The 21,365-nt window shown below is 40.8% G+C and overlaps 2 pseudogenes across 2 annotated transcripts; both read right to left on the bottom strand.

Annotated features, from left to right (window-relative positions):
- Nucleotides 1-328: 328 nt before the first annotated feature.
- On the bottom strand, nt 329-7,657 carry LOC145535567 (E3 ubiquitin-protein ligase RNF168 pseudogene; annotated as a pseudogene). Its single transcript, XR_014075477.1, has one exon. The product of XR_014075477.1 is annotated as an E3 ubiquitin-protein ligase RNF168 pseudogene (transcript).
- Nucleotides 7,658-9,691: 2,034 nt separating this feature from the next.
- On the bottom strand, nt 9,692-14,067 carry LOC145535260 (E3 ubiquitin-protein ligase RNF168 pseudogene; annotated as a pseudogene). Its single transcript, XR_014075344.1, has one exon. The product of XR_014075344.1 is annotated as an E3 ubiquitin-protein ligase RNF168 pseudogene (transcript).
- Between the last annotated feature and the right edge of the window lie 7,298 nt (nt 14,068-21,365).

Raw genomic sequence — 21,365 nt, 5'->3', positions numbered from 1 at the left:
AAATACATTCAAGGAGTCCTTAAAATGTAAAGCAAAACAGGTTTAAAAAGTATTGGTCTGAATAAAAGAGATTTTAGTCTATTTTAGACAAATTTGGTTAGTTTCTAACTACACTTCATTTCAGCACAATCATCACTCAGGGGACAATCCTTTATGAGAAAGGGGAAATTAAAGTTTAAATTAGCTTCAGAATTCTACCCATTATCACCCAATCCATACTGAAGTATATGTCATCAAATATGCAAGGATTACAGAATTTCAGTTATGTAATTTTGAGGCAAAAAGCGTAATAATGTATAAAATCATTGACAAACTTAAGCTAGAATTATTAGCTCTAGGACATTTTATTGTATTATTACCTTAAAAGGATGGCAAAGTAGACATGAGCAGAAATGCTGTTAAAACTGTTGCTTTTCGCTCCCAGTTTTTCATATTAATGAAATAAAAGTTTAACAGTCTCTAAGTTAAATTTCACAAGTGAAATTGCTGCTCTTTGATTTAACTTTCAGGGCTAAGGTAGGGCAAAATCCAAGTATCATCCTTTCCATTTTTGTGCATATACACAAATAAGAGTCAGTATCAATACAAATGACAACATAAGGAAACAAAATGTTTAGTCAGGTTCTACCACACAGGATACTACGACATAACTCTGCTACAGTAAATTCCCATTTTGTGTTTTGGAATAGCAGATTACATAGTATGGTGTGAAAAGCAGTAAAACGCACGTGCTTTCTGTGTCATTTAGCAAAGAAAAGACAAGAAAGAATACATTGCCAAACTCCACCTGCTACTCCATCCTAGACCCAGTTGTCTATCATCCACTCGGTTCCAGTACTTCCAAATTCTCAATCTAACCCACCCAGTCTCAAGCCAAGATTAACTCCTTTTGCATCAACTCTCCTTTCTCTCAGCTAGGTCATCATTTTCCAGAAAAGTCTGATTTTTCTGACTTCACGATTTAACCCATTTGAAGTCAAAGAAAATGCTGTAATACTGAAAGCAATTAAACTAGAGATGGAAATTAGTGTTGGGGAAGATACATTTCAAGTGCTCTGGAAATATAATGAGAAAGTTGCAAGAAAACAGATTTTAAACTCTGCCTGGCTTCCTTAGTTACTTGGTATATTATAATGTTGCTCTGATTACTAGTCAGGACAAAAAAGTGCTCAAAGGCACTAAAATATGCATTTTGGGGGGAAACGCATGGACATTAAGATTTCTTGGGAGCTGGCCAAGGCATTTTTATATCCATAAGGACCGTCAACTTAAACTTAGCCCATCACAGTTATTAAAAAATGAAGGGAGTGGAACTCTTGCTTACAACTGGGTTTGGCAGAAACACATCTGTATACTCTGCCCCTGTAATCACACAGGCCTTTAATTAGGGACAATTGAGTGTGCCCACAGAGCAGCACTAACGAAAAATTTATAAAGGATCTATGATAGAGCTTCACAATCCAGCTTTACCAGGTTGTAAACACTCTTCTTACCCAAGCATTACGTTGTATATCTGTGAAACATCTGAAAGATACTTTTCCTTGACCTCCCAGGCTGTAGGCCATGAGTCGTTTTATGTACAAGTATCTATAATAGAACTTGAACTTTCTTGCATTAACTGAACAATGTTACAACTGGAACTTAAAAGAAGGTTGCTAATTTTCACTTTTTGAGGCTCTGTGAGGTACTGGATGCTCTAGATCAGTTTGTCTTTTGAAGCTTCTCTCTTTGGCATTCTTCCTGTGTCCATTTAGTAATTTGCCTAGAGGTGATGAGGTAGCCCGTAACTGATATTCATCTGGGGATCCATTTAGCCAGGCTGGCCTCATTTGTTCTTGGTTCACCTCTTGCTGAAGTTGCAATGCTAATAACCTATCCTGTTCTTCTTGTTTATGTCTGTCAAAAAATAGACGTTCCAAATCTATCAGTGTTGGGATGAAGTGGACTTGTTTACTCTTGGTCTGAGGATGCGCCGAGGAACATTTTTTCTTCTTTTTCTAGAACGGCATGGATCGCTGACTGCTTCAGACAAAGACTTCTGGTTTTTTGCTCTGGAGATATCTTTACTGGTCAGTAGATGAGACTCCTCATTTTCTGTCACAACTGTGTTATTTTTCAGTGTCTTCATCGTATCTGACACTGTACATCCACTCTCTGTTTTGCCATAAGGCTTAATTGCAGCTTCTCCAGAAGAGGAAATTCCAGCTTTAGGTTCTTCATGACTGATGACACATACCTCTCTTTCATGACTGCTTTGTTTTGTTTTGACTTTTCCTTCAAGGTACCGTTCTCCACCACTGGCACATAACTGAGGTCTAGGTGACACCACTGAAGCTTCTGCATCTTGCTTTTGAACTTCAAGGCATATTTGAGGAGAAAGTGCTGGCATATCTTCCTCAATTTCTGTGTCTTGCCACATAGGGTTCTTCCTATCACTGCTGTCAGTTGCCTTGCATCTGGAGGTTTTCCTGTCTTCTACAACTTCAGACTGTGACGCTGACTCAAGTTGAGAATTCGGTGACAAACACTTCTGAATATCACCAGTGTGTTTTTGTTTGCGCTTCCTTTTCCTTGGTGACTCGGTTGTGACGGGAGTAGATTCTTTGGAATCCGAGCGGAAAGCCGAGACACTTTCCTCACAGACATTGCTAATATTAAGGCTTAGCCTTCTTGCCAGCGCTTCATCACTTTTCAGTTGTTCTTCCATCTCTCTGTGCCTTTTTTCTGCCTGTCCCTCTTCCTCTTCCTCCTCCTCTGCCAGTAATCTCCGTATGTATTCTTCACTGGCTTTGTTTTCTTCCTCCTGAATGGCTCGTTGCTCTGCCTCCATCTTGCTTCTCTCCTCTTCATATTCTCTGCTTAATTCCGCAGGCTGACTTGATAGACAAACTGGCTGATAGTCATCAACGATTTCCTCTGATTGTTGCCCAGAGAGTCTAAGCCGGCATTCCTCTGGATAGTGTTTTTGAATTATCTCCCACAGTTCCATATTGACAAGAGAATTTTTTCGGTTGTGGTACCGAGTCCACGAAGAGACCCAGCGGCGACAGAAAGGACAGCGCAAACTTGTCTTCTCCATAGTCAATTCGAAGCATGTTTTACAGAGCGTGTGGTTGCAAGGCAGTGTCACAGGCTCAGTGAGGATTTCCATACAGATGTGGCACTGGCATTCCAACAAGGAAGGGATGGTGTCTTTGGGTACAGCCATTTTAATATGCTAATAAAGGTGTATTCAACATCAATGCCAGAATTCCAGGATTGGGAACCTCAAATGTCTTTAAGTAAAAAGGCTCTGTGGGCCAGGTAAACAGTTCGACCCCAGAAGCCGGTGTATTTGTCCGTGTTAAAGACAAGTACCCTGAAAGGAAGCAAACGAACCTTGACTGCTCCCAGGCACTGACAGCCGTTGCCGTACAGCAGATGGTGGGCGCAGGGCTCTCTAGTGAGGCAGACGGCAGGCGCCAAGTTCCATTCCTCCCTGTTCCCAGGTGAGGAGAATCCCTTAGTTCTGAGCAGCTAAGCCTGAGACGGCTGAGGTGCCCAGGCAACCACTCCACGAAGACCGACGCTTCTTCCGGGATGACGCCTCAGCAAAGGGACTTCCATTTGACCTTTGCTGTGGGGTCGCGCCTGCGCACTTCTCGGGGCTCCGAGCAGACCCTCCTCTCTCCTGCACAGTGCGAGTCGTTTACGCGTGTCTGACTCTTTGCGACCCCGTGGACTATACAGTCCATGGAATTCTCCAGGCCAGAATACTGGAGTGGGTAGCTTTTCCCTTCTCCAGGGGATCTTCCCAACCCAGGGATCGAACCCAGGTCTCCCGCACTTCAGACAGATTCTTTACAAACGGAGCTATCAGGGAAGCCTAATCTTGGGGGCGGTGCTGTAGCAATCTCAAAAGGGCTAGTGAGGTCACAATGCTCTCCCTCTCTCCTTTTTCTTGTAGGACACGAATCATTAGATGTAGAGTCTACCCTAAATACAGGATGATTTCATGTCAAGATCCGTAGTTTCATGCCACAGACCTTATTCCCCAAAATGGTCTCATCGCAGGTTCAGGAATTGTGGTTTGGACATGTCTTTTTCAGGACATATGTCAACCCATTATAGTGATAGGAGGGATGAAAAACTAAAATGAGATCTTACCTTTTGTAGATCAGTATACAAACACATGCCTACATGCATAAATATATAAATGCCTGCATAAGAAAGAATATAATGCATTCTTGAACAATGAAATGCAGATAAAAACATTCAACAGGTGTTTTTTGGGTTTTATGTTTTGGGGAAATGTTGCTTTTCTGCTCTTTATGATATTATTTATTTTTCAGATGTCTATCGTTCTTGCAAATGTTAAAATGGCAGGGAAGCAAGTACATTCTTACTGCTGCTGCTGCTAAGTCGCATCAGTCGTGTCCGACTCTGTGCGACCCCATAGACGGCAGCTCACCAGGCTCCTCCGTCCCGGGGATTCTCCAGTCAAGAACACCGGAGTGGGTTGCCATTTCCTTCTCCAACATTCTTACTACATCCCCAGAAAAGTCTTTAGAACGGTAATATTTTTCAGGGACAGGAAGAGAGATGAGAGGTTGAGGAAGCCCCTTCCTCCATATAACAAGAAGATTCCCCTCCAATAACAACCAAAATGATTAATATCAATGCTTCAAATTTCTTGCTGTTAAATTGGAGGAAAATATCGGACCTCAGTTTGACATTTAAAATTTTTAAATGGAGGATAATTGCATTACAATGTAGTGCTGGCTTCTGCCATACAACGTTACAAATCAGTTGTAACTATGTATATATATCCTCTCCCTCTCCAATCCCCTCCCCCCATCCTGCCCTTTTAGTTCATACAAAGCTCCAGTCTGGGTTCCCTGTGTTATATAGCAACTTCTCACTAGCTATTTCTTCTACACATGGTAGTGTGTGTATACACACACACACACACACACACACACATACATATATACACACACATATGTATATATAAGTGCTACATTTTCAATTCATCTCACCCTCTCATTCCCCTGCTATGTCCTCAAGTCCATTCTCTATTCTGTTTCTCCATTCCTTCCCTGCAAATAGGTTCATCAGTGCCATTTGTCTAGATTTCATATATATGCTTTAATATACTATATTTGGTTTTCTGTGACTTATGTCATTCTGTATAATAGTCTCTAGGTTCATCTACCTCATTATGACTGACTCAAATTTGTTCCCTTTTATGGCTGAGTAATATTCCATTGTATATATGTACCACTACTTCTTTGTCTATTGATCCATTGACAGATATCTAGGTTGCTTCTGTGTCCTGGCTATCGTAAATAGTGCTGCAGTAAACATTAGGCTACATGTTTCTGTTTGAGTTGTGAGTTTCTCAGGCAGGGTATACGCCCAGTAGTGGAACTGCTGGATCATATGATAGTTTTATTCTTAGTTTTTTTCAGGAATCTCCATACTGCTCCCCATAGTGGCTGTATCAATTTACATTCCCACCAACAGTGCAAGAGGGTTCCCTTTTCTCCACATCTTCTCCAGCATTTATTGTTTATAGATTTTTTCATGATAGCCATTCTGACTGGTATGAGGTAGTAGTTCACTGTAGTTTTGATTTGCATTTCTCTAATAATGAGCAATGTAGAGCATCTTTTCGTGTGTTTATTGGCCATCTGCATGTCTTTTTTGGAGAAGTGGCTGTTTCAGTCTTCTGCCTATTTTTGTGATTGGCTTGTTTGTATTTCTGATATTGAACTGACTGAGAGGCTTATATATTTTGGAGATTTGTCCTCTGTCGGTTTTTTTGTTTGGAATACTTTTTGCTCCCATTCTGAGGGCTAACTTTTCATTTTGTTTATAGTTTCCCTTGCTGTGCAAAATCTTTTAAGTTTTATTAGGTTGCATTTGTTAAGTTCTGCTTTTATTTCCATTAGTTTAAGAGGCAGGTCCAAGAGGATCTTGCTACGATTTATGGCATAGAGTGTTCTGCCTATGTTTTCATCAAACAGTTTTATAATTTCTGGCCTTACACTTAAGTCTTTAGTTCATTTTTAATTCGTTTTTGTGTATGGTTTTCCAAAGAGTTGTGTGCCCTGATGACAATGAGTCTTACCAGATGAGAAGAAGTTAGATGTGGGGCACAGCAGGCCCTAGAATCTGTTCACATCTTAGTCTTGTGACTGCTTAGCCCTGCCCTCAATGTGCCTCATTTCCTTGATGTTTCAAGTTGGGCAACAGTAGCTCCTCCTCATAGATTGTAGTGAGAGTTTAATGAGCAACTACAGGTTTAGCACTTACAAAAGAGTGGGGAACTGAGGGAGTCAGCAAAAATAATTAACAATTCTTAGAATTATCATACCTAAATTGGCCATTGGTGTTTCTATTCCTATTTTTATGATTACGTGGGCCTATATTATTTGTGACTCTTTGTGAACCCATGGACTCTAGCCCACCAGGCTCCTCTGTCCATGGGATTCTCCAGGCAAGAATAGTGATATGGCTTGCCATGACCTCCTCGAAGGCATCTTCCCGACCCAGGGATCGAACCTCTGTCTCTCAGCTCTCCTGCACCGGCACATGGGTTCTTCTACCACTAGCACTACCCAGGAAGCCTACACTGGTATTGCTCCAAAGAAAGCAGTTGTATAAAATGATAAGTAGGCCATCACCTGATTACTATGCTGTAAGACGAACACATATTTATATAGAAAAATGTCTCAAAAACAAACATATACTCAAATGTTAAGAATTATTCTCCATAAATTATATGGTTTTAAGATGTTTTAATGATTTTTTTTTCCTAAATGCATTTTTCACTTTTTCCTACAAATAAAGTGTCTTGGATAAGCCTTCTTATGTGAATAATGCCAAAAAAAAATAAAAAAGAAGAGGACAATAAGATGGTAAAGACTAGAGATGTCTTCAAGATAACTAAGATATGAAGGGAACATTTTATGCAAGGATGGGCACAATGAAAGACGGAAATAGCAAGGACCTGACAAAAGCAAAAGAGATTAAGAAGTGGCAAAAACACATAAGAACTATACAAAAAAGATAGTAGTGACCCAGAAAGCCACGATGGTGTGGCTACTAACCTACAGCCAGACATCCTGCAGTGTGAATTCAATTGGGCCTTAGGAAACATGATTATGGAAAGTCAGTGGAAGTGATGGAATTCCAGCTGAGCTATTTAAATCCTAAAAGATGGTGCTGTTAAAGTGTTGCACGCAACATATCAGCAAATTTGGAAAACTCAGCAGTGGCCACAGGACTGGAAAAATCAGTTTTCATCCCAATCCCAAAGAAGGGCAAGGCCAAAGAATGTTCAAACTACCATACAATCGAGATCATTTCACATGCTAGCAAGGCCATGCTCAAAATCCATCAAGCTAGGGTTCATTAGTATGTGAACTGAGAACTTCCAGATGCACAAATGGATTTAGAAAAGGCAGAGGAACCAGAGATCAAATTGCCAGCATCCATTGGGTCATAGAAAGAGCAAGGGGATTCCAGAAAAACACCTGTACTAAGTTGCTTCAGCTGTATCTGACTCTTTGCGACACTATGGACCATAGCCTGCCAGGCCACTCTGTCCAAGGGATTCTCCAGGCAAGAACACTGGATTGGATTGCCATGCCCTCCTCCAGGGGATCTTCCTGACCCAGGGATTGAACCTGTTTTGCTGATGTTTCCTGCACTGGCAGGCGGGTTCTTTACCACTACTGCCACCTGGTAGCATATGAAGTGAGCACAGGTGTACCATAGTTTGTACATTCTTTGGCATTGCCCTTCTTTGGGATTGGAATGAAAACTGAACTTTACCTATCCTACAGCCACTGCTGAGTTTTCCAAATTTGCTAGCCTATTAAGTGCAGCACTTTAACAGCATTCATCTTTACCTGGAATTCCATCACATCCACTGGCTGTGTTCTTAGTAATGCTTCCTAAGGCCCACTTGACCTCACATTCCAGGATGTCTGGGTCTAGTGAATGACCACACTATCGTGGTTATTCGGCAATTAAGACCATTTTTGGACAGTTCTTCTCTGTATTCCTAATATCTTCTGTTTCTGTTAGGCTCTTGCTGTTTCTGTCGTTTATTGTGCCCATCTTTGCATGAAATATTCCTTTGGTATCTCCAGTTTTCTTGAAGTGATCTCTAGTCTTTCCCATTCTATTGGTTTCCTCTATTTCTTTGCATTGTCCACTTAAGAAGGCTTTCTCATCTGTCCTTGCTATTCTTTGCAACTCTACATTCAGATGCTATTCTTTGGAACTCTACATTTCCTTTTCTCTTTTGCCTTTCCCTTCTTTTTTTTCCTCAGCTATTTTTAAGGCCTACTCAGACAACCATTTTGCCTTTTTGCATTTCTTTACCTCGGGGATGGTTTTGATCAGTATCTCCTGTAAAATGTTATGAACCCCCATCCATAGTTCTTCAGGCATTCTATCAGATCTAATCCCTTGAATCTATTCATCACTTCCACTGTATACCATAAGGGAATTGATTTAGGTCATACCTGAATGGCATAGTTGTTTTCCCTACTTTCTTCAATTTAATCCTGAATTTTCCATTAAGGAACTCATGATCTGAGCCACAGTCAGCTCCCGGTCTTGTTTTGCTGACTGTATAGAACTTCTCCCCTTTTGGCTGCAAAGAATACAATCAATATGATTTTGGTATTGACCGTCCGGTGATGTCCATGTATAGAGTCATCTCTTGTACTGCTGGAAGAGGTTGTTTTCCATGACCAGTGCATTCTCTTGTCAAAACTCTATTGGGCTTTTCTCAGCTTCATTTTGTACTCCAAGGCCAAACTTTCCTGGTATTCCAGGTATCTCTTGACTTCCTCCTTTTGCATTCCAATCCCCTATGAAGGAATGGACATCTTTTTCATGTGTTAGTTCTAGAACGTCTCTGGGAATGCTTCAATATCATGAGAACTCACTCCATATAATTTGTAAGTACTTACTCCTGCCTTGTCAAGCAAGATTTAATGATTATTTTGTAATACTGTTTTTAACATTTTAAATATTATAATTTGAAAATAATATGGCTCATTACATCTAAAACATTTGCTACCCTGGACAGAGTGAAATGTGAGTACTGAAATAAATTAGGATTCAGACATGTTCTGGAGGCTACAGGACTCAATGGGGAAATCTTTGGTGAAATATAGGTTACACGACTAAGCACATATTAAAAAGCAGTTTTCCCCTTTTATCTAGTTTTATACCTTTTTTGGTCATGGACTACTCCAGGAAGATGTAATTACAAAACTTTAAATTCAAGGAGTCCTCTAAATGTTAAAAAAAAAAAAAAGGACTCAAAAAATGAATAAATGATAAAATAAATAAATAAATAAATACATTCAAGGAGTCCTTAAAATGTAAAGCAAAACAGGTTTAAAAAGTATTGGTCTGAATAAAAGAGATTTTAGTCTATTTTAGACAAATTTGGTTAGTTTCTAACTACACTTCATTTCAGCACAATCATCACTCAGGGGACAATCCTTTATGAGAAAGGGGAAATTAAAGTTTAAATTAGCTTCAGAATTCTACCCATTATCACCCAATCCATACTGAAGTATATGTCATCAAATATGCAAGGATTACAGAATTTCAGTTATGTAATTTTGAGGCAAAAAGCGTAATAATGTATAAAATCATTGACAAACTTAAGCTAGAATTATTAGCTCTAGGACATTTTATTGTATTATTACCTTAAAAGGATGGCAAAGTAGACATGAGCAGAAATGCTGTTAAAACTGTTGCTTTTCGCTCCCAGTTTTTCATATTAATGAAATAAAAGTTTAACAGTCTCTAAGTTAAATTTCACAAGTGAAATTGCTGCTCTTTGATTTAACTTTCAGGGCTAAGGTAGGGCAAAATCCAAGTATCATCCTTTCCATTTTTGTGCATATACACAAATAAGAGTCAGTATCAATACAAATGACAACATAAGGAAACAAAATGTTTAGTCAGGTTCTACCACACAGGATACTACGACATAACTCTGCTACAGTAAATTCCCATTTTGTGTTTTGGAATAGCAGATTACATAGTATGGTGTGAAAAGCAGTAAAACGCACGTGCTTTCTGTGTCATTTAGCAAAGAAAAGACAAGAAAGAATACATTGCCAAACTCCACCTGCTACTCCATCCTAGACCCAGTTGTCTATCATCCACTCGGTTCCAGTACTTCCAAATTCTCAATCTAACCCACCCAGTCTCAAGCCAAGATTAACTCCTTTTGCATCAACTCTCCTTTCTCTCAGCTAGGTCATCATTTTCCAGAAAAGTCTGATTTTTCTGACTTCACGATTTAACCCATTTGAAGTCAAAGAAAATGCTGTAATACTGAAAGCAATTAAACTAGAGATGGAAATTAGTGTTGGGGAAGATACATTTCAAGTGCTCTGGAAATATAATGAGAAAGTTGCAAGAAAACAGATTTTAAACTCTGCCTGGCTTCCTTAGTTACTTGGTATATTATAATGTTGCTCTGATTACTAGTCAGGACAAAAAAGTGCTCAAAGGCACTAAAATATGCATTTTGGGGGGAAACGCATGGACATTAAGATTTCTTGGGAGCTGGCCAAGGCATTTTTATATCCATAAGGACCGTCAACTTAAACTTAGCCCATCACAGTTATTAAAAAATGAAGGGAGTGGAACTCTTGCTTACAACTGGGTTTGGCAGAAACACATCTGTATACTCTGCCCCTGTAATCACACAGGCCTTTAATTAGGGACAATTGAGTGTGCCCACAGAGCAGCACTAACGAAAAATTTATAAAGGATCTATGATAGAGCTTCACAATCCAGCTTTACCAGGTTGTAAACACTCTTCTTACCCAAGCATTACGTTGTATATCTGTGAAACATCTGAAAGATACTTTTCCTTGACCTCCCAGGCTGTAGGCCATGAGTCGTTTTATGTACAAGTATCTATAATAGAACTTGAACTTTCTTGCATTAACTGAACAATGTTACAACTGGAACTTAAAAGAAGGTTGCTAATTTTCACTTTTTGAGGCTCTGTGAGGTACTGGATGCTCTAGATCAGTTTGTCTTTTGAAGCTTCTCTCTTTGGCATTCTTCCTGTGTCCATTTAGTAATTTGCCTAGAGGTGATGAGGTAGCCCGTAACTGATATTCATCTGGGGATCCATTTAGCCAGGCTGGCCTCATTTGTTCTTGGTTCACCTCTTGCTGAAGTTGCAATGCTAATAACCTATCCTGTTCTTCTTGTTTATGTCTGTCAAAAAATAGACGTTCCAAATCTATCAGTGTTGGGATGAAGTGGACTTGTTTACTCTTGGTCTGAGGATGCGCCGAGGAACATTTTTTCTTCTTTTTCTAGAACGGCATGGATCGCTGACTGCTTCAGACAAAGACTTCTGGTTTTTTGCTCTGGAGATATCTTTACTGGTCAGTAGATGAGACTCCTCATTTTCTGTCACAACTGTGTTATTTTTCAGTGTCTTCATCGTATCTGACACTGTACATCCACTCTCTGTTTTGCCATAAGGCTTAATTGCAGCTTCTCCAGAAGAGGAAATTCCAGCTTTAGGTTCTTCATGACTGATGACACATACCTCTCTTTCATGACTGCTTTGTTTTGTTTTGACTTTTCCTTCAAGGTACCGTTCTCCACCACTGGCACATAACTGAGGTCTAGGTGACACCACTGAAGCTTCTGCATCTTGCTTTTGAACTTCAAGGCATATTTGAGGAGAAAGTGCTGGCATATCTTCCTCAATTTCTGTGTCTTGCCACATAGGGTTCTTCCTATCACTGCTGTCAGTTGCCTTGCATCTGGAGGTTTTCCTGTCTTCTACAACTTCAGACTGTGACGCTGACTCAAGTTGAGAATTCGGTGACAAACACTTCTGAATATCACCAGTGTGTTTTTGTTTGCGCTTCCTTTTCCTTGGTGACTCGGTTGTGACGGGAGTAGATTCTTTGGAATCCGAGCGGAAAGCCGAGACACTTTCCTCACAGACATTGCTAATATTAAGGCTTAGCCTTCTTGCCAGCGCTTCATCACTTTTCAGTTGTTCTTCCATCTCTCTGTGCCTTTTTTCTGCCTGTCCCTCTTCCTCTTCCTCCTCCTCTGCCAGTAATCTCCGTATGTATTCTTCACTGGCTTTGTTTTCTTCCTCCTGAATGGCTCGTTGCTCTGCCTCCATCTTGCTTCTCTCCTCTTCATATTCTCTGCTTAATTCCGCAGGCTGACTTGATAGACAAACTGGCTGATAGTCATCAACGATTTCCTCTGATTGTTGCCCAGAGAGTCTAAGCCGGCATTCCTCTGGATAGTGTTTTTGAATTATCTCCCACAGTTCCATATTGACAAGAGAATTTTTTCGGTTGTGGTACCGAGTCCACGAAGAGACCCAGCGGCGACAGAAAGGACAGCGCAAACTTGTCTTCTCCATAGTCAATTCGAAGCATGTTTTACAGAGCGTGTGGTTGCAAGGCAGTGTCACAGGCTCAGTGAGGATTTCCATACAGATGTGGCACTGGCATTCCAACAAGGAAGGGATGGTGTCTTTGGGTACAGCCATTTTAATATGCTAATAAAGGTGTATTCAACATCAATGCCAGAATTCCAGGATTGGGAACCTCAAATGTCTTTAAGTAAAAAGGCTCTGTGGGCCAGGTAAACAGTTCGACCCCAGAAGCCGGTGTATTTGTCCGTGTTAAAGACAAGTACCCTGAAAGGAAGCAAACGAACCTTGACTGCTCCCAGGCACTGACAGCCGTTGCCGTACAGCAGATGGTGGGCGCAGGGCTCTCTAGTGAGGCAGACGGCAGGCGCCAAGTTCCATTCCTCCCTGTTCCCAGGTGAGGAGAATCCCTTAGTTCTGAGCAGCTAAGCCTGAGACGGCTGAGGTGCCCAGGCAACCACTCCACGAAGACCGACGCTTCTTCCGGGATGACGCCTCAGCAAAGGGACTTCCATTTGACCTTTGCTGTGGGGTCGCGCCTGCGCACTTCTCGGGGCTCCGAGCAGACCCTCCTCTCTCCTGCACAGTGCGAGTCGTTTACGCGTGTCTGACTCTTTGCGACCCCGTGGACTATACAGTCCATGGAATTCTCCAGGCCAGAATACTGGAGTGGGTAGCTTTTCCCTTCTCCAGGGGATCTTCCCAACCCAGGGATCGAACCCAGGTCTCCCGCACTTCAGACAGATTCTTTACAAACGGAGCTATCAGGGAAGCCTAATCTTGGGGGCGGTGCTGTAGCAATCTCAAAAGGGCTAGTGAGGTCACAATGCTCTCCCTCTCTCCTTTTTCTTGTAGGACACGAATCATTAGATGTAGAGTCTACCCTAAATACAGGATGATTTCATGTCAAGATCCGTAGTTTCATGCCACAGACCTTATTCCCCAAAATGGTCTCATCGCAGGTTCAGGAATTGTGGTTTGGACATGTCTTTTTCAGGACATATGTCAACCCATTATAGTGATAGGAGGGATGAAAAACTAAAATGAGATCTTACCTTTTGTAGATCAGTATACAAACACATGCCTACATGCATAAATATATAAATGCCTGCATAAGAAAGAATATAATGCATTCTTGAACAATGAAATGCAGATAAAAACATTCAACAGGTGTTTTTTGGGTTTTATGTTTTGGGGAAATGTTGCTTTTCTGCTCTTTATGATATTATTTATTTTTCAGATGTCTATCGTTCTTGCAAATGTTAAAATGGCAGGGAAGCAAGTACATTCTTACTGCTGCTGCTGCTAAGTCGCATCAGTCGTGTCCGACTCTGTGCGACCCCATAGACGGCAGCTCACCAGGCTCCTCCGTCCCGGGGATTCTCCAGTCAAGAACACCGGAGTGGGTTGCCATTTCCTTCTCCAACATTCTTACTACATCCCCAGAAAAGTCTTTAGAACGGTAATATTTTTCAGGGACAGGAAGAGAGATGAGAGGTTGAGGAAGCCCCTTCCTCCATATAACAAGAAGATTCCCCTCCAATAACAACCAAAATGATTAATATCAATGCTTCAAATTTCTTGCTGTTAAATTGGAGGAAAATATCGGACCTCAGTTTGACATTTAAAATTTTTAAATGGAGGATAATTGCATTACAATGTAGTGCTGGCTTCTGCCATACAACGTTACAAATCAGTTGTAACTATGTATATATATCCTCTCCCTCTCCAATCCCCTCCCCCCATCCTGCCCTTTTAGTTCATACAAAGCTCCAGTCTGGGTTCCCTGTGTTATATAGCAACTTCTCACTAGCTATTTCTTCTACACATGGTAGTGTGTGTATACACACACACACACACACACACACACACACACACACACACATACATATATACACACACATATGTATATATAAGTGCTACATTTTCAATTCATCTCACCCTCTCATTCCCCTGCTATGTCCTCAAGTCCATTCTCTATTCTGTTTCTCCATTCCTTCCCTGCAAATAGGTTCATCAGTGCCATTTGTCTAGATTTCATATATATGCTTTAATATACTATATTTGGTTTTCTGTGACTTATGTCATTCTGTATAATAGTCTCTAGGTTCATCTACCTCATTATGACTGACTCAAATTTGTTCCCTTTTATGGCTGAGTAATATTCCATTGTATATATGTACCACTACTTCTTTGTCTATTGATCCATTGACAGATATCTAGGTTGCTTCTGTGTCCTGGCTATCGTAAATAGTGCTGCAGTAAACATTAGGCTACATGTTTCTGTTTGAGTTGTGAGTTTCTCAGGCAGGGTATACGCCCAGTAGTGGAACTGCTGGATCATATGATAGTTTTATTCTTAGTATTTTTCAGGAATCTCCATACTGCTCCCCATAGTGGCTGTATCAATTTACATTCCCACCAACAGTGCAAGAGGGTTCCCTTTTCTCCACATCTTCTCCAGCATTTATTGTTTATAGATTTTTTCATGATAGCCATTCTGACTGGTATGAGGTAGTAGTTCACTGTAGTTTTGATTTGCATTTCTCTAATAATGAGCAATGTAGAGCATCTTTTCGTGTGTTTATTGGCCATCTGCATGTCTTTTTTGGAGAAGTGGCTGTTTCAGTCTTCTGCCTATTTTTGTGATTGGCTTGTTTGTATTTCTGATATTGAACTGACTGAGAGGCTTATATATTTTGGAGATTTGTCCTCTGTCGGTTTTTTTGTTTGGAATACTTTTTGCTCCCATTCTGAGGGCTAACTTTTCATTTTGTTTATAGTTTCCCTTGCTGTGCAAAATCTTTTAAGTTTTATTAGGTTGCATTTGTTAAGTTCTGCTTTTATTTCCGTTAGTTTAAGAGGCAGGTCCAAGAGGATCTTGCTACGATTTATGGCATAGAGTGTTCTGCCTATGTTTTCATCAAACAGTTTTATAATTTCTGGCCTTACACTTAAGTCTTTAGTTCATTTTTAATTCGTTTTTGTGTATGGTTTTCCAAAGAGTTGTGTGCCCTGATGACAATGAGTCTTACCAGATGAGAAGAAGTTAGATGTGGGGCACAGCAGGCCCTAGAATCTGTTCACATCTTAGTCTTGTGACTGCTTAGCCCTGCCCTCAATGTGCCTCATTTCCTTGATGTTTCAAGTTGGGCAACAGTAGCTCCTCCTCATAGATTGTAGTGAGAGTTTAATGAGCAACTACAGGTTTAGCACTTACAAAAGAGTGGGGAACTGAGGGAGTCAGCAAAAATAATTAACAATTCTTAGAATTATCATACCTAAATTGGCCATTGGTGTTTCTATTCCTATTTTTATGATTACGTGGGCCTATATTATTTGTGACTCTTTGTGAACCCATGGACTCTAGCCCACCAGGCTCCTCTGTCCATGGGATTCTCCAGGCAAGAATAGTGATATGGCTTGCCATGACCTCCTCGAAGGCATCTTCCCGACCCAGGGATCGAACCTCTGTCTCTCAGCTCTCCTGCACCGGCACATGGGTTCTTCTACCACTAGCACTACCCAGGAAGCCTACACTGGTATTGCTCCAAAGAAAGCAGTTGTATAAAATGATAAGTAGGCCATCACCTGATTACTATGCTGTAAGACGAACACATATTTATATAGAAAAATGTCTCAAAAACAAACATATACTCAAATGTTAAGAATTATTCTCCATAAATTATATGGTTTTAAGATGTTTTAATGATTTTTTTTTCCTAAATGCATTTTTCACTTTTTCCTACAAATAAAGTGTCTTGGATAAGCCTTCTTATGTGAATAATGCCAAAAAAAATAAAAAAGAAGAGGACAATAAGATGGTAAAGACTAGAGATGTCTTCAAGATAACTAAGATATGAAGGGAACATTTTATGCAAGGATGGGCACAATGAAAGACGGAAATAGCAAGGACCTGACAAAAGCAAAAGAGATTAAGAAGTGGCAAAAACACATAAGAACTATACAAAAAAGATAGTAGTGACCCAGAAAGCCACGATGGTGTGGCTACTAACCTACAGCCAGACATCCTGCAGTGTGAATTCAATTGGGCCTTAGGAAACATGATTATGGAAAGTCAGTGGAAGTGATGGAATTCCAGCTGAGCTATTTAAATCCTAAAAGATGGTGCTGTTAAAGTGTTGCACGCAACATATCAGCAAATTTGGAAAACTCAGCAGTGGCCACAGGACTGGAAAAATCAGTTTTCATCCCAATCCCAAAGAAGGGCAAGGCCAAAGAATGTTCAAACTACCATACAATCGAGATCATTTCACATGCTAGCAAGGCCATGCTCAAAATCCATCAAGCTAGGGTTCATTAGTATGTGAACTGAGAACTTCCAGATGCACAAATGGATTTAGAAAAGGCAGAGGAACCAGAGATCAAATTGCCAGCATCCATTGGGTCATAGAAAGAGCAAGGGGATTCCAGAAAAACACCTGTACTAAGTTGCTTCAGCTGTATCTGACTCTTTGCGACACTATGGACCATAGCCTGCCAGGCCACTCTGTCCAAGGGATTCTCCAGGCAAGAACACTGGATTGGATTGCCATGCCCTCCTCCAGGGGATCTTCCTGACCCAGGGATTGAACCTGTTTTGCTGATGTTTCCTGCACTGGCAGGCGGGTTCTTTACCACTACTGCCACCTGGTAGCATATGAAGTGAGCACAGGTGTACCATAGTTTGTACATTCTTTGGCATTGCCCTTCTTTGGGATTGGAATGAAAACTGAACTTTACCTATCCTACAGCCACTGCTGAGTTTTCCAAATTTGCTAGCCTATTAAGTGCAGCACTTTAACAGCATTCATCTTTACCTGGAATTCCATCACATCCACTGGCTGTGTTCTTAGTAATGCTTCCTAAGGCCCACTTGACCTCACATTCCAGGATGTCTGGGTCTAGTGAATGACCACACTATCGTGGTTATTCGGCAATTAAGACCATTTTTGGACAGTTCTTCTCTGTATTCCTAATATCTTCTGTTTCTGTTAGGCTCTTGCTGTTTCTGTCGTTTATTGTGCCCATCTTTGCATGAAATATTCCTTTGGTATCTCCAGTTTTCTTGAAGTGATCTCTAGTCTTTCCCATTCTATTGGTTTCCTCTATTTCTTTGCATTGTCCACTTAAGAAGGCTTTCTCATCTGTCCTTGCTATTCTTTGCAACTCTACATTCAGATGCTATTCTTTGGAACTCTACATTTCCTTTTCTCTTTTGCCTTTCCCTTCTTTTTTTTCCTCAGCTATTTTTAAGGCCTACTCAGACAACCATTTTGCCTTTTTGCATTTCTTTACCTCGGGGATGGTTTTGATCAGTATCTCCTGTAAAATGTTATGAACCCCCATCCATAGTTCTTCAGGCATTCTATCAGATCTAATCCCTTGAATCTATTCATCACTTCCACTGTATACCATAAGGGAATTGATTTAGGTCATACCTGAATGGCATAGTTGTTTTCCCTACTTTCTTCAATTTAATCCTGAATTTTCCATTAAGGAACTCATGATCTGAGCCACAGTCAGCTCCCGGTCTTGTTTTGCTGACTGTATAGAACTTCTCCCCTTTTGGCTGCAAAGAATACAATCAATATGATTTTGGTATTGACCGTCCGGTGATGTCCATGTATAGAGTCATCTCTTGTACTGCTGGAAGAGGTTGTTTTCCATGACCAGTGCATTCTCTTGTCAAAACTCTATTGGGCTTTTCTCAGCTTCATTTTGTACTCCAAGGCCAAACTTTCCTGGTATTCCAGGTATCTCTTGACTTCCTCCTTTTGCATTCCAATCCCCTATGAAGGAATGGACATCTTTTTCATGTGTTAGTTCTAGAACGTCTCTGGGAATGCTTCAATATCATGAGAACTCACTCCATATAATTTGTAAGTACTTACTCCTGCCTTGTCAAGCAAGATTTAATGATTATTTTGTAATACTGTTTTTAACATTTTAAATATTATAATTTGAAAATAATATGGCTCATTACATCTAAAACATTTGCTACCCTGGACAGAGTGAAATGTGAGTACTGAAATAAATTAGGATTCAGACATGTTCTGGAGGCTACAGGACTCAATGGGGAAATCTTTGTTGAAATATTGGTTTCAAGACTAAGCACATATTAAAAAGCAGTTTTCCCCTTTTTTCTAGTTTCTCCTAACTTCCTATTGTTCTTGTTTTTGTTGTTCAGTTGCTAAGTAATGTCTGACTCTTTGTGATCCCAAGGACTGCAGCACACCAGGATTCCCTGTCCTTCACCATCTCATGGAGTTTGCTTAAATTCATGTCCGTTGAGTCGGTGAAGTAATCCAACCATTTCATCGTCTGCCACCAACTACTTTTGCCTTCAATCTTTTCCAGCATCAGGGTCTTTCCCAATGAGTCAGCTCTTCACATCAGCTGGCCAAAGTATTGGAGTTTCAGCTTCAGCATCAGTCCTTCCAATGAGTATTCAGGGTTAATTTCTCTTAAGATTAACTGGTTTGATCTCCTTGCTCTCCAAGGGACTCTCAGGAGTCTTCTCCAGCACCACAGTTCAAACACATCAATTCTTCAGGATTATATTCAGACTTAAACTGAAAAAAGAAGGGAAAACCACTAGGCCATTCAGATATGACCTAAATCAAGTCCCTTCTAATAATATAATGAAAGTGACAAATAGATTCAAGGGATTAGACTGGTAGAGTACCTGAAAAATTACAGACAGAGGTTGGTAACATTGTACAGAAGGTGGTGATCAAAACCATCCCCAAGAAAAAGAAATGCAAAATGGTTGTCTGAGAAGGCCTTACAAATAGCTGAGAAAAGAAGAGAAGCAAAAGGCAAAGGGGAAAAGGGAAGATATACCCATCTGAATGCAGAGTTCCAAAGAATAGCAAGGAGTGATAAGAAAGCCTTAAGTGAACAATGCAAAGAAATAGAGGAAAACAATAGAATGGGAAAGATTAGAGAACTCTTCAAGAAAACTAGCGATACCAAGGGAACATTCCATGCAAAGATGGGCACAGTAAAGGACAGAAACGATTTGGACCTAACAGAAGCAGAATATATTAAGAAGAGTTGAAAAGAATACACAACAGAACTGCGCAAAAAAATGTCTTAATGACCAAGATAACCACGATGGTGTGATCACTCACCTAGAGCCAGACATCCTGGGGTAAAGTCAAGTGGGCCTTAGGCAGCAATACTAGGAACACAGCTAGTGGAGGTGATGGAATTCCAGCTAAGATATTTCAAACCATAAAGGATGCTGCTGTTAAAGTACTCCACTCAGTATGCCAGCTAATTTGGAAAACTCAAAAATGGCCACAGGACAGGAAAAGTTCGATTTTCGTTCCAATTCCAAAGAAAGACAATGCCAAAGAATGTTCAAACGACCACACAGCTGCGCTCGTCTCACATGCTAGCAAGGTAATGCTCAAAATCTTTCAAGCTGGGCTTCAAGTACGTGAGCTGAGAACTTCCAGAAGTGCAAAATGGATTTAGAAAAGGCAGAGGAACCAGAGATAAAATTGCCAACATCCACTGGATCATAGAAAAAGCAAGAGATTTCCTGAAAAACATCTACTTCTGCTTTATTGACTACACTAAAGCCTTTAACTGTGTTCAGTTAGGTTCAGTTCAGTTCAGTCACCCAGTTGTGTCCGACTCTTTGCGACCCCATAGACTGCAGCATGCCAGGCTTCCCTGACAATCACCAACTCATGGAGCTTGCTCAAACTCATGTCCATTGAACTGGTGATGTCATCCAACCATCTCATCCTCTGTCATCCCCTGCCTTCAGTCTTTGCCAGCATCAGGGTCTTTTCTAATGAGTCAGTTCTTCGCATCTGGTGGCAAAAGTATTGGAGCTTCAGCTTCATCATCAGTCCTTCCAATGAATATTCAGGACTGATGTCCTTTAGGATTGACTGGTTTGATCTCCTTGCAGTCCAAGGGACTCTCAAGAATCTTCAACACCACAGTTCAAAAGCATCAATTCTTTGTTGCTCAGCTTACTTTATGATCCAACTCTCAAATCCATACATGACTATTGGAAAAACCATAGCTTTGGCTATATGGACCATTGTCAGTAAAGTAATGTCTCTGCTTTTTTATATGCTGTCTAGGTTTGTCATAGCTTTTCTTCTAAGGAGCAAGTCTTTGAATTTCACGGCTGCAGTCACCATCTGCAGTGATTTTGGAACCCAAAAAATTAAAGTCTGTGACTGTTTCCGTTGTTTCCCCATCTATTTGCCAGGAAGTGATGGGACTGGATGCCATGATCTTCGTTTTTTGAATGTTGAGTTTTAAGGCAGATTTTTCACTTTCCTCTTTTGCTTTCATCAAGAGGCTGTTTCCCCAGTCCTGTGGAAATTCTGTAATCAAATCCCACTGGCCTCCAAACTCAAATTCCCTGAGGGATCACAGTCCCTTTGCCTGATCCCCAGGTTGGGAAATCTATTGTTGGTCCTAGAACTTTCTTAACAGTGTGAGAATTTCTTTGGCATAATTGTTCTGCAGTTTGTGGGTCATCTGCTTGGTGGCTCTATGGTGGGTAACACTGGGTGACCAAGGTCTGCTGCAGCCAAAGCCCCTGTCCATGCAGCAGGCCACTGCTGATCCATGCCTCCACAGGAGACACTCATACACTCAAAGGCAGGTCTGGCTCAGTCTCTGTGGGGGGCCCTGCGTCCTGGTGCACACAAGGTTTTGTTTGAGCCCTCTGAACTTCTCTGGTGAGTATGGGGTTTGATTCTAAATGCAATTTTGCCCCTCCTACCATCTTGTTGGGGCTTCTCCTTTGCCTTTGGATGTGGGGTATCTTTTTTTTGTGTGTGGGATCCAACATGTTCCTGTCGATGGTTGTTCAGCAGTGAGTTGCAATTTTGGAGTTCTCACAGGAGAAGATGCACACGTCCTTCTATTCTGC

Source organism: Giraffa tippelskirchi, chromosome X (genome assembly GCF_054371585.1).
Source record: "Giraffa tippelskirchi isolate mGirTip1 chromosome X, T2T-mGirTip1v1.2.pri, whole genome shotgun sequence".
NCBI lineage: Eukaryota > Metazoa > Chordata > Mammalia > Artiodactyla > Giraffidae > Giraffa > Giraffa tippelskirchi.
This window is presented reverse-complemented; position numbering and strand designations above follow the sequence as displayed.